This window comes from Centrocercus urophasianus, unplaced genomic scaffold (assembly GCF_019232065.1).
Source record: "Centrocercus urophasianus isolate 14NV4802_14NV808 unplaced genomic scaffold, USGS_Curo_1.0 seq_13, whole genome shotgun sequence".
Classification (NCBI taxonomy): Eukaryota; Metazoa; Chordata; class Aves; order Galliformes; family Phasianidae; genus Centrocercus; species Centrocercus urophasianus.
The window spans coordinates 43,026,665-43,038,769 of NW_024884475.1; the positions used below are offsets into that span (position 1 = coordinate 43,026,665).

Below are 12,105 nucleotides of genomic sequence, written 5' to 3' on the forward strand. Positions count from 1 at the left end.
CTAATGCATCCCCTACAGCTAAAGGATTCCTTTGTGCCAGTGAGACACATTACCCATGAAAACATCAGCTAGACACAGCAAGTACAGGGTCTCTGCCACCATGGGGCAACCTTCACCCACCCACACCTTATGGAAAGGATACAAAGGTACATCCACGCTTGTGTCCATTAGCCCTTCTGCCTTTTTCCATCAAGTGCAAACTCATTTCCTTCAAGACATCAGCTGTTAACAACAGTTTGCCTTCCAGCAGTTTGCTTTTTCATTTACAAGATCTCTTTCCAATCCCTCACTGAAGGAACTGAGCAGTTTGGAGAATGGCTGCAGGGGTAAATGCAACGAGAACTAACATGCAGAGCATGAAGGGCCTGTGTGTTTCATGGGTAAATGATCACAATAAAATTGCCTCTTGCCTCTGGTATCACATCTTATTAAGCGAAGCTGGGCACCTGAGGACAAAGGGAGTCCATGCCATTTACCCCATCTTCCAACGCTGGACATTAATATAAAAAATACAGATCTATCTATTATTTTTAATATTGTCATAGGTCAGCAGCTGGACTAGATGACCTCAGAGCTCTGTTCCAACCTTATGGATGCTATGAATCTATGATTTGCAATCACTGCGATACAACTTTTCACCCCATTCTTGTTTATGTAGAGGGTATTTCTATCTAGGACTCGTGGATGTCTGAGATGGGCCCAACTCTAATTCAACTCCTGAGAGCTGCAAGGCCTTGGTGCAGGCTGCCCAGAGAAGCTGTGGATGCCCCATCCATTCCATCCCTGGAGGCACTCAAGGTCAAGTTGGATGGGGCCCTGGGCAGCCTGATGTGGGGGGCAACCAGACCACGGCAGGGGGTTGGGGTAGGTTACCTACCTCCAACCTAAACCATTCTATGGTTCTACGATTCTATTCTGTGATTCTTAAGGAGATGAAACATGCTAACGGAAGGTGAAAATACCACCTAAACAAAGAAATATAAAGAAAAATAAAAGCAAAGACAAGCTAATAAACTTCTTGCTTACACAACGTAATCCCACCTTTACTCATTAAAAGTATATCACTACACTCACTGCATCAACAGGAGCAAAATTTAGACCAATTCAGGAGACCTGCCTGAGCTAATGACTTGTGTTGGAATGCAGCCCATGGGTCCATTACAGTGCCTGTATTGTTTCTGTGCAGGATAACCAATGAACAATAAGCACCACGAGAGAAATTATGCATGGTATACCAGTTACAGCCCTCGTACAACAACTGTAGTACAATCAGTACCAGCTCTTAAACACCCAGCATTCTGTACCTGCAAAAAAGGGGACTTTATGTCATATGTGTAATGCCTTGTCTACTTCTGTCTATTTTCACCGCTTTTTGGGCTTTTTAACCTCTTCCCCAACCAGTTTCTCTCAGCACAACTATTCTTCCCGACCTCCTCATCCCACATTGTATGCAAACAGTAATAACAGTCGCTGTTTTCTGTGAGAAATAGGGTTGGCTGATGAGAAATGCTACTGAATAGAAAATGAGGAGGATCAGAATATGACACTACCCATTTGTTTGCAGTGTCTTCCTTTTGACAACACTCCCCCTATATTGTATACGTCGCGGAATAACGGATACACACAAGGAAAAGCACCCCTGTGTCTGCACCAATTGGCTGAACCAATTCTCCCCCCTTGAGGGAAAGTCAAGATGAAAGTTGGTAGAGCGGCTGTTGGCGCTACAAAGCCACCAAGAACCACATCTCATTCCACTGGAATTGTATATGCATGTTTCCCTGCAAGCCAGATTTTTTTTTTACTTTTTAGGAGTACCTTCTCCTCCAGTTCTATGTACTACCAGAATTTGTCCCCCCTTGGGTATATTTTCATTCTGACGGCAGCAAGAGGGATCTCAGATTTAATCAGCTTGTTTCAACAGTAATTCCACTTACAGAGAACAGTACATAGCAGTTACCCATCATAAAACAAACAAAACTTCTCTCTGTAATGTATGTGTAGGAGGATACTTGCATCTTTCATATGTAAAGGATTAACACATCTATCTTACCAGCTGTACTAAGAATCAAAGCTTACAGAGATAGAGCTGTTTCTAAGTCTCTATCAGCAGAGATACCTTAGTGGGAAATCACAGAAATCCTCCAAGAGAGCAGTGAGAATTGCACAGACAGCTGTACACCAGATCTCACATTTGCTGCGTGCCAAATTATATTGCTTTTTTTATTTTCCCTTTCTTTTGTGCACTTAATTGCTCCTTGCATTCCTATTCATAGTCCCTATGTTTTGGTCAGTTGTCACAGTTCCAAAATAAATAATGGCAAGCTGTAATAATCCATACTGATAGATATCAGATGCTTTTTTTTTTTTTTTTTTTTTTTTTAAACCATCCCAGCATCTCTCTTTCTTGCAAAGCTCATCACAGGCAACTGTTTCTCAGAGAAGGTGCTAGTTAGTAACTACAGAGCTATAAGTAGACAAAAAAATGGTTGGTTTTTTTTTCACAGCAAGTACATATAAAGAATCGCATTGATCATTATAAGCTGTGGAGATATATATTTAAAAATATTTTTCTTCTTTATTTAAAAGGAAGATGATACCTGTACAATTGACTTGAAGTGATGAAATTCTACTCAGCTTTTGGGTGAATTTCCAGTATATTTCTTTTGCACATATTTTGCCTATCTTGGGCAGTAAAGCTGAGTCCGTCTTGTTCGCATGAATTAGCTGAAACCAGTGGGCAGACAAATCCAAAACTGGACAGAAACTGGCATGAGAAAGTGAAAAAAACATTGAGGGCTTTTTTTTTTATTAGAATATTTTTAACCAAATAAAATAGCACTGTTTTCCAAAACTCTCAGTTTAGCATTATCATTGTACAGGATTCTTATGGCTCACTTTGAGGAACGCCCTTCCCTCCCTCTTGCCTGTTTATAGACAATTTTTTGGTATTAAGTAAGAAGGGTGGAGTAGAGAAGGCTCCACCACCACTTCCCTGTCCTATGGCACTCTGACTGAATTTGGCTGAAAGCTGAAAAATTAGAAAATCCTTGTTACACATTCTTTAGAAAAACAACTTCTGGCTGCTCGTCAGAAGTTAAAGAACCCACAAATTGTCCACTGGTGAGCTCATAGCATCTGTAAAGCAGTGACAGAGCAACTAACCACAGCCCCACAGAGTAACACAGACAAAAACAAAAAAAAAAAATGCAAGCCAGAGCTGCTCCTCCCTCAGCCCCTGGGGCCAATCCCTTTCTTCTGCTGTCCAACGAAGCTGCAAAGTTGTACAACTCGTGCAAACACATTTGTCCCATAGTGCTGCAGGCCAAAGGTGAGCAACCTGGGAACAGAGCTTGCTGCAGCTGACATGGATGATTATTTTTTTTTCTGCAACAAAAAGCAATGGTAAAGCAGCTCTGCATTTATGAGCAAGGACATAAGAGTGAGGGGAAAAAGTAGGGCATAGGGTTCTGTGACTAACAGGTTCCCACAAAGCAGGCAATGACAGAGAAAGTCCAGTTCAGCTGAGGCCTTTGTGGCCTCCACAGCCACACAGCCCTGTGTGGTGGTCCCAGAATCTGAGAGGAGATCACACTTTGAGAGAGGAAAAATGCTGCCATCTGGTGCCTCAGGGAAGGAAATGTTTGTCGTGCATCACTTGCAGCCATCTAAATGCTGCTGGTTCCATCCCACAGAGTTCGGGCTGTCTTTGTGTTGGTTAAAGGCGTCACTGCTCCGCACAGCTTATGGAAGGCTCTTGTGAAGCCATACATCAAAGCACACAGCCTGAAAGGTGCGCTGTGTCTGCTCAGAAGTGAAACAGTTGTAACTTCTGAGCCCTTGCAATATATCTCAGAAAAGGGCAGGTGCAGCACTGAGGGATGGTTTGTGGTCATGGTGGGGGTGGGTTGGTGGTCAGACTAGATGATCTTAGTGGTCTCTTCCAACCTTAACAATTCTGTGACTCATGTCAGAAATCCTGGCAGATACAGAACAAGACACCAAGTGCTATTTCTTTCTCTGATTCGCTCTTTACAGCAGCTTGTTTCTCCTTGTTGTTGATACAGCCTCAGAGGATGTGCCAAATATGCACTGAGACACTCCACACTTAGAACGAGGGAATGTTATTTCTGTCTGCGATATTTTTATTTTCACAGGCTTTCACAGAAAGCCATGACGGCTGCTTAGGGAGACTGAAGTGACTGATCAAAGAATAAAAAAACCCATATACTTCTCAATTCTAGACATACAGGAAATAAAAATGCTCTTTCTGTGAACTTACATTTGTTCCTCCCTTGAGCAGGGATAAGAAAATCCTGAGGACTGTAGGGCAGCTTCCCACTGGAAGAAAACCATATGAAACAGGGTATGTTATTTATTTATACAAGCACCATTTTTGGAACACAGCAGTTACAAAACCTCAGGCCTGCCACACGCTCCTCCAAAAAGCAAGCTCCTACACCGCTCTCTATTTCCCAGAGAATAGAGAAATTCTCTATTACTCCTGGAATGCCTTCAAGTTCACCAAGTAACCTATAGCACACCAAATGCTTCCAAACCCATTTCTTGTGCACTTCTGCAGAGCATTCAGGAAAAGGAATATGTTTACAACCTAAGAAAAGAGATTTCTGAAGCTATAACTAAAAGGGCCTTTCTTACAACACCTGCCATAATATGTACTCTCCCCCTACATCTATAGCACCTGATCAATCAGGGCACAAACTCAGAACTCACCTTCTTTTCACAGGAGCTACAGGTACAAGCAAGCAGATATTTTGCCATCACAGATTTCATTATGCATAACTGCAGATCATGACTGAAAACCACTGGCCAGGCACATACACACCCCTGTCTACCATTTGGGGCAGCTTTAATTATTTAAACTCTTCATAAATATATATAATTTTTTAAAGAGTAACTTGAAGAGTTATGAGAAGGTTGTGTCACTCTAAAAGCTGTTCCAAAAGCATGTGGTTTACATGCTAAGATCCTTCTTCAACTTAATTCCTGGCCTTAGTTTACTGCCATGCTATATACACTTGATCTTATAAAACCAAGTTACTGTGGAACTCAATCCTTTTATTACTGATGTTGCACTGCAAGAACTTGGAGTTGCTTCCTGTTCAGCATCACCAGAATTGCTTGTGGATACACAGTGCAAGTCTGGAGCTTTTAGACGCATGCATGGCTTCCTGTGGAGAAGTTGTAATTACTTTGACAGTCCCCTGCCCATGAACAAATGACATAACTTGAAGCTTTTCTAATATTATTAGCCATGTCATATAAGGATAGTTTTCAGAAACAATGACAAATCTTGTCAGTGCTTGTGGCAACCTTGTTAACCGCAAGCTAAGTTGTCAATCTCCCTTCAAGCTGCAGAATTGAAGGAGCACTTCCTTTCAAACAGAAAATTATTTTCTACAAACCCTCAGTCTCCAAGTAGGAAAAAAAAGAGAGCACTTTGGGTGAGTAGGCCAAAGTATTCATATTACCTCGGCCTTTGGCTATCGGAGAAGTAGATGGTGATTATTTTACACTGTAGATTGCTAGATGACTATGGGCTGCCTGTGAGGAATCCATGAGAGGCAAGGGGGGAGCATCCAAGGCTTGTCAGAAGGCAAATCAAAGGTACAGCATCCACACCTTTCCTAGAATGCTCTTAAGGAGTTTGCATATTAAGAAAAGCAGAAAAATAAAAGTTAAAGTATGGGCAGCATCCAGTGAGTGTCTAGAAATGTGAAATTGTCACAGATGTAAGTAACAGCCACAGGTATGTTTGCATTATCTCAAGCATAACAAAACACCATTTGTGCCATCTGTAACCAGAAGTTTCTTGGTGCTTTTTGAATGGCTGCGTGTGTTATCCTCTGGGCCCAACTTCAACAATTCAGTGTGATTTCACTGTGACCCCAAATCACTTTCCAGAGCAATGTAGCTAGCAGCCTACAATCATCACTCAGCATACCACACAACCTCCACTGCAGAGCCGGGAACAGATTTGATGGCAATTTGCACTGTGCTTTCCTTGTATCATTTAACTTCTTATTTATTTATGCTGACTGATAATGATCTGTCAACAACACTGCATCTGTACATGAACATATGCTACTTCAAATATGTAACACTGACCATCTCCATTTGCTAGAGGAAAGCAGCAGCACTTGGCATCACAGCTCCTTCTCAACTATACCTGATTACAGGTTGAAGTATAAGATTCTCATAAAGATGGCCCTTGCTCCAGGTTCTGTTAAAAGAACCAGCACAAAGGAAAACTGAAAGACATTTAAACTAACACCAAGGCTAAAACATAGCAGCACATCATGAACATCATAACTCATAGTAAAGACCAAATCTGTGGTAGAATGACAATACTGGATTAAATGTGGAGGATCTGAACATTTATAAACAGTGCAACCCTAAACTGGAAACAGTCCTTAATTAACAGTCATGGCTCATTTTCCAGTAGTAAAACAGAATATAAATTCAAGGTGAGAATCCTGTGTCAAAATCATACTTCATGGTATTGTTGTACCTGATGGACAGAACTGGACCACGTGACCTGCCAACACCGTGCCACTTCTTTCCTCTGGTGCACAAACCTGTGACCAGATTTCCCTAACACTGGAAGGTGACTCAACCTCCCCTTCCAGAAATAATGATATTTTTTTAAAGAGCTTAGCTCTGGTGTGCACTGACGACAAACTCTTTCCCAAGACACCAAGGGAGGATCTCTAACTGTAGAAGTTTTGTATCTTTGTTCCTAAAGGCTGACTGAGCAATTGACAGTGTTCCCACATACCATATTTCCACCATCTGCAGTTTTCACGTTTCCCAGATGTCTTACAGCCACCAGCAGCCATTTATTAAGCAGCCTCAGAGCAGGGCTTTCTCACTGTTTTCAGGATGGTGCCAACATGGCCCTCTGCACACCAAAATACCCCATTCTGCCCTAGCAGCACCTCAGCACCCTCTCCTCATCATCCTGAAGGGTAAATGCAGGCCCAACCCACTTAGGCTTTAACTTACTGTCAGAACTGCCTTCTCCCAGACCATTTCACCTCTCTGACCTCAGCTTGTAACCCCCAGGTGTTTTCAGAGCAGCCTGCCCAAGTGGATGGCAACAGCAGGATCTAATGCACCACACCTGGAGAGCAATCTGCAGCAGGTGACATAGGTTGGGGGGTTGTCCTGCTGCTGCCCCACCACTCCAGTCTGGGGACCTTTCACACACAGAAGTACTGATTTGGAGCAAGAAACCTCAAAGGCAGCAAAAGGGATTTGTTGAGATAGATTGCACAGGGAAGGATTGCAGTGAGAGGGCTTGGTGCAGAAAGAAGCAGGAGGTTTTTGGAGAGGGAGTGTTTTATTTAGATGGGTGTGTCTGAGTGGGTTAAAATAGGCTGGCCAGCTTCACCATGGCAGGGTTGTAGGCTTGTTCCTTGAACCAGGCACAGCAACTGGTAAATATGAGCAGTACAAAATAGTGCAGATCGCTCAACTGCATTCATTCAGGGTCATATCAATTAATACAGAAAATCTTTCATCTGCTCTGTCCGTTGCACCCCCTTCTAAAATTCACAAACAGCTGTTTTTTGGCTCAATGAACAGGTGAGAAACAGAAACAGACACTTCAGAAAGGTCATGCCCAAAACTGAAGGAGACATTAACACACTATCATTAAAAGCATGTGAAATTGGAATAGGGAACTTGCATTTCAGGTTGTTGAACTGAGGCAAGTCCTGCGTCCAATGCATACTTGGTGTAGCAATGACTAATTCTGGCAACATATCATCTGTCTCTCACGTTTCCTTTTTTTGGTCTGTGAATGCACACTGATCTCTTGGACAGAACATTAGGTGGCTTCCTCAGAAGGCATTGGTTGGTTCAACACCAAGTGATCAGGCATTTTTCTGCCAACAGACTCTGTGGACCTTATACCCCCCCATGGAGTTGCTTCAAAGTCCAGGCTGAATCTTGACCAGCATAGCAGAGAAATGCCAGGCGTGCAGCCCAGATTTGCTCCTTTCCTTCCTGGGACTAATTTCTTCCTTCCATAGGTCTTACAGTAGGAAAAGCAGTGTTTTGTAAAGAGGTTTCTGCAAAGATCTGGCAAGTGCACGTGTCTCTATCTTGTCTCTCAGAAGTCTCACTACAAGGATTTTTCCATTGGCATTGTTTTTTTAAATTCAGTGCAAAAAAAGCACAATCTTTACAATCTGTCTGAAAAAAAGTACTTAAGAATAAAAACTTTTACCAGTAGTTAGATCCAGAACAAAAGTCACTATTGATATTCTTGATTTATAATGCATTAAAAAAATGAACAAATTCAAGCAATAGAAAAGTTGCAGAGCATTTAAATATAAGTTGCTGTGTTGGCCTCCAGTGAAATGATGGGTGAAGAGTCTAAGAGCATATCAGAGCCACAGCGCAAACGAACATGGTGTTAATAACTGTACAGTCACCTAGGTCATGTTTAATTAAGAACACAGCGCCACCCAGGTCACATTTAATTAAGAAGTCTTAATTCAAACAGTGTTATTATATCCGTGATAAAAAGCAAGTTAAAAATCTCTGAACAGTTAACACCATGCTGCTCCCAGGAGTTTCAGCGTTAGCTCAAGTTAATTATGTTAAAATTATTTCCTTTGGTGTAGTGATGTGAAGATCACTGTCTGACAACGAACGAGAAAATTAAAAACTTTTTGCAACTTCCATCAAGGCTCACCTATCACTGCACTCACATGGAACTGGCCTGCCCTTGTGTCAGTGTGGAAGGAGCAGATGGTTGAAATATCACTTGGTTGCGGTGCTTCTGTTCTTTAGAGCATTCTCCAGGAAGGCTTTAGGCCTCTTGTGCTCCAGGCACCTTTTTCTGGCAAGGGAAGAAAAAACAAATCACTGCAGCTATCCCCTGGTTTGTTACACTTATGTCCTCAGTGACCTCAAGTCCTCAAACATTGTGCAACATCAGCAAGAGGGGGCAGTTTGTTTTCTTCAGTGTCTCAGTGGAAACCACAGCAGAGTAGGTCTGCAGGAAGCAGCCATACCAGGGCATTAAACCACAGCAGAGCATAATCTCCTGCCTGGGGAAGTTTTCAGACACAGGAGTAAGTGTACAAATGGGAAGTAACTTCTGGCTACAGCATGGTTACAGACAGATAATGCATTAGTGAGGCAAGTAAGGAAAACCCTTGCATTTCTAGGCCAATATTTCTTTTGTTAGCTTGTAAGCGAGCCTTTCAGATCTGGAGAGGACAGAGGAGGTAGAGAATGGCTAAAATTATTCTGAGTTAAATCTCTGTTACAGGCAAGTTTTCAAAGTTTGTAGCTAAGGACTATTCAAATGATCAGGCAGCTGGGACTCTTTCCACGTGCCAGCAGTACACAGGTGCTGCAGCTCCAAAACCAAGCCAGTACCATTGTGCCATTGTTAACAACATCATGCCCCTTTTCTATAGTAATCCAAAAGCAACCGTGCGGTACATAAGGGTACCTCATCTGAGGTTGACAAATGCTCTGCTCTTTTATGTCATGAGAGTTTCTACAGACCGTCAATACAAAAGCATTTGCAGCTTTACCCCAGAGATTTACAGTTTTCAATCCAGCTGCTGGAGGCAATTCTATCAGCATTAGAGGCAGTTCTGTTGGGCAGCTGTACTTAGTCTCTGCACAACAACTCCCACAGGCAGCACAGTACTACACACTCTTTTTTTGTCTCTCTCTGCTTGAAAGCCACGAGGGGGTGCCATTACATTCATCCTAACCAGGTGATTAGACATACACCAGGTATTTAAAAGAACATAAAAGCCCAATTACTCGTTCATTCCTAGCCAAAGGAGGGCATTGTCCCCAGTGAAAAGTAGAGTCAAACGCACCAGCACTACAGCACAGCAGTGCCTGTGCCACGCCAGCAGAGGTATCTACCATGATCTATGAGACCAGAACTGGTGTGAGAGTAGCAGGGGCACACATCCCAGTCAGCTCCATCCTTGGGCTTGACAGCTCCCACTTCAGATTCCCAGCTTCTCTTAAAGTAACGAGTTCTGTTTGTATTGGGATAGGAACTGTTTGTAAGGAGTTCTTTTGGTAACTTCAAGTTGCACCAGCTGCATAATGACAATCATGTATTAGTTTACAGCAGAACAGGGGAAGGTCAAATTTACTACCTGCCTTTTAGGGTATATTTGGCTTTAGAAGAGGTCAGAATACATGCAGGCTGAAGGAAAGCTTCCTCCATCTCCCTCCTCTTCCCTGAACTGCCTCACAGCACCTGTCATTTGTTGTCAAACTGAGCTTGCTCAGAACGGCTTCAGAGATGCATCTCTGCAAAAGAGAGAAGGGTTGATCACCTTTAAGAAGAGCTGTACAACCATCAGCTATTAGAGCAACAGAAGCCCTCTGAAGAGCCACCAAGATGCATCAGAGGCTTGGAGAGTTACACAGTATTTTTGGTTAAACCTATTCCAGCTCACACGGAAGTCTGAGCAAGCAACACCCTGCTGCAAGTTAGGGAAGTCATATCCTTAAAGCACCTTCCAAATTGCTTTCGCTCAGATAAGCAAAAAGGTGAAGGAGAGTGGCCTAAGGATAGAGAGCAAGACCAAGAACTGCACCTTTGGAGGGGAAAGCCATGGCTTGTGGATTGATCATGAGGTGGCTCTCTTATCAGCAGGGGTACCACTGCAAATCAGAGTAACAGATGCCACTGTGTTGTGTCCTCAAAGAAGGAGTTCACAAATACAGGCACCTCTCAGGTGAAAGCATCTTTCTGCAGTTGCCATAGCCAACCCTGCTTCCCCAGGCACCCAGTTCTCCCCTATATTTCCAAAAATACCTGATGGCGAGGTGATCCCAAGGTCCCTGGAAGACACCTGAATAGTCAGCATTTCTGCAAGGGACTTTCCTTGATGAAACTAAGAGCCCACTGAGGAGGGGCACTTTTACCACGCAGAAGCTCCACTCTGCCTATCACTACATTTGCACTGTGAGTTGCTTCTTCCTGTGAGCAGAGCACACCCTGCAGGAGCAGCACTTCTGGAACAGCTCAGAGGAGATGCCGCACCCTGCAAAGCTCATGGGCTGGGTATGACAGGCCCCACTGCCTGCAGAGCTGTCAGGGGAGGTAACCCTGTGCAGACCCATCTTATCTGCTCTGATTTCCTGAATGTGATTGCTGTGCATCAGCTGCCAGGTGCTCCTGTGTAGGGAAAAAAAAAAAAAAAGAAAACGAGAGGTTAGGGAAAAACTGTACACACAGTGTTTCACAGGAGGGGAGAAGACCCAGAGACACAAAAGCACACACCCCACTCCATGGTTTTGAGCTTTTTTTCCCCACCTACTGATGCTCAGGCATCTGGGTTCAAGACTTCGAACGTAAAATAGAAATCTGTTTTTGCTATGCTGCAAATGTTCTGTATCAGTTCTGGGAATGAAAGTAACAGTATCAGCTGAACGAGCAGCAAGGTGATAACACACCTGCTTCTGAAGGGAGGATGTTGAATACTCACTAGAAAGCACAATGAAGTGTTGTTTTTTCAACAGAAATTCCTTCTGACTTTATGACATGAGGCTCCGAAACATGTTTCTGTGAGGCTGGACAGCACAGTGTAGCCATTGCTTCTCAGGATGCTGTCTCTCATCCATTTTAGACTCAAAAGATCCCAATGTCCCCTTCCACCTCAGGCTGCTCTATATTTGCTGGGCAATAGTTTTTTACAGCAGAAACAAGGTGGAAGTGCACAGTACCACACACACCCTTCAAGTGCACACAACCCCTAGAGACTGGCCATAGATAGGGAATCAGTAACAGCCATGACTGAGCAATAGGACCTCTCACTGTGTTTTCTCTGAAGGTGTGCACAACTCTTGCCAGATAGCCCAAGTGTTTAATTTCCTGTGATCAAAGAGCAGAGTCCTAACAGTAGTTTTATAGCTTTACCTCCCAGTGAGAATATGTTGCCTTGTCATCCATCCTTGCGAGGGGTGTGTTGGTGCTTGGCAAAGTCCTAAATTCTTCTGTTCTGATAATAGGAGTCCTTCTCACGTGTTGCTTTAGAGATCAAGATGTTTTGCTAAATTTCCACAACCAGCACTGGTGTTCAGCACTCA

At 43.2% G+C, this 12,105-nt stretch overlaps 1 long non-coding RNA gene across 1 annotated transcript; it reads right to left on the minus strand.

The window, feature by feature from the left end:
• Window positions 1–37: 37 nt before the first annotated feature.
• On the minus strand, window positions 38–10,825 carry LOC122156756. The gene is made up of 3 exons (XR_006167628.1): window positions 4,280–10,825; window positions 2,598–2,764; window positions 38–318 (listed from the first exon to the last, which is right to left on the minus strand). It is a non-coding gene; the product is annotated as an uncharacterized LOC122156756 (long non-coding RNA).
• Window positions 10,826–12,105: the final 1,280 nt, after the last annotated feature.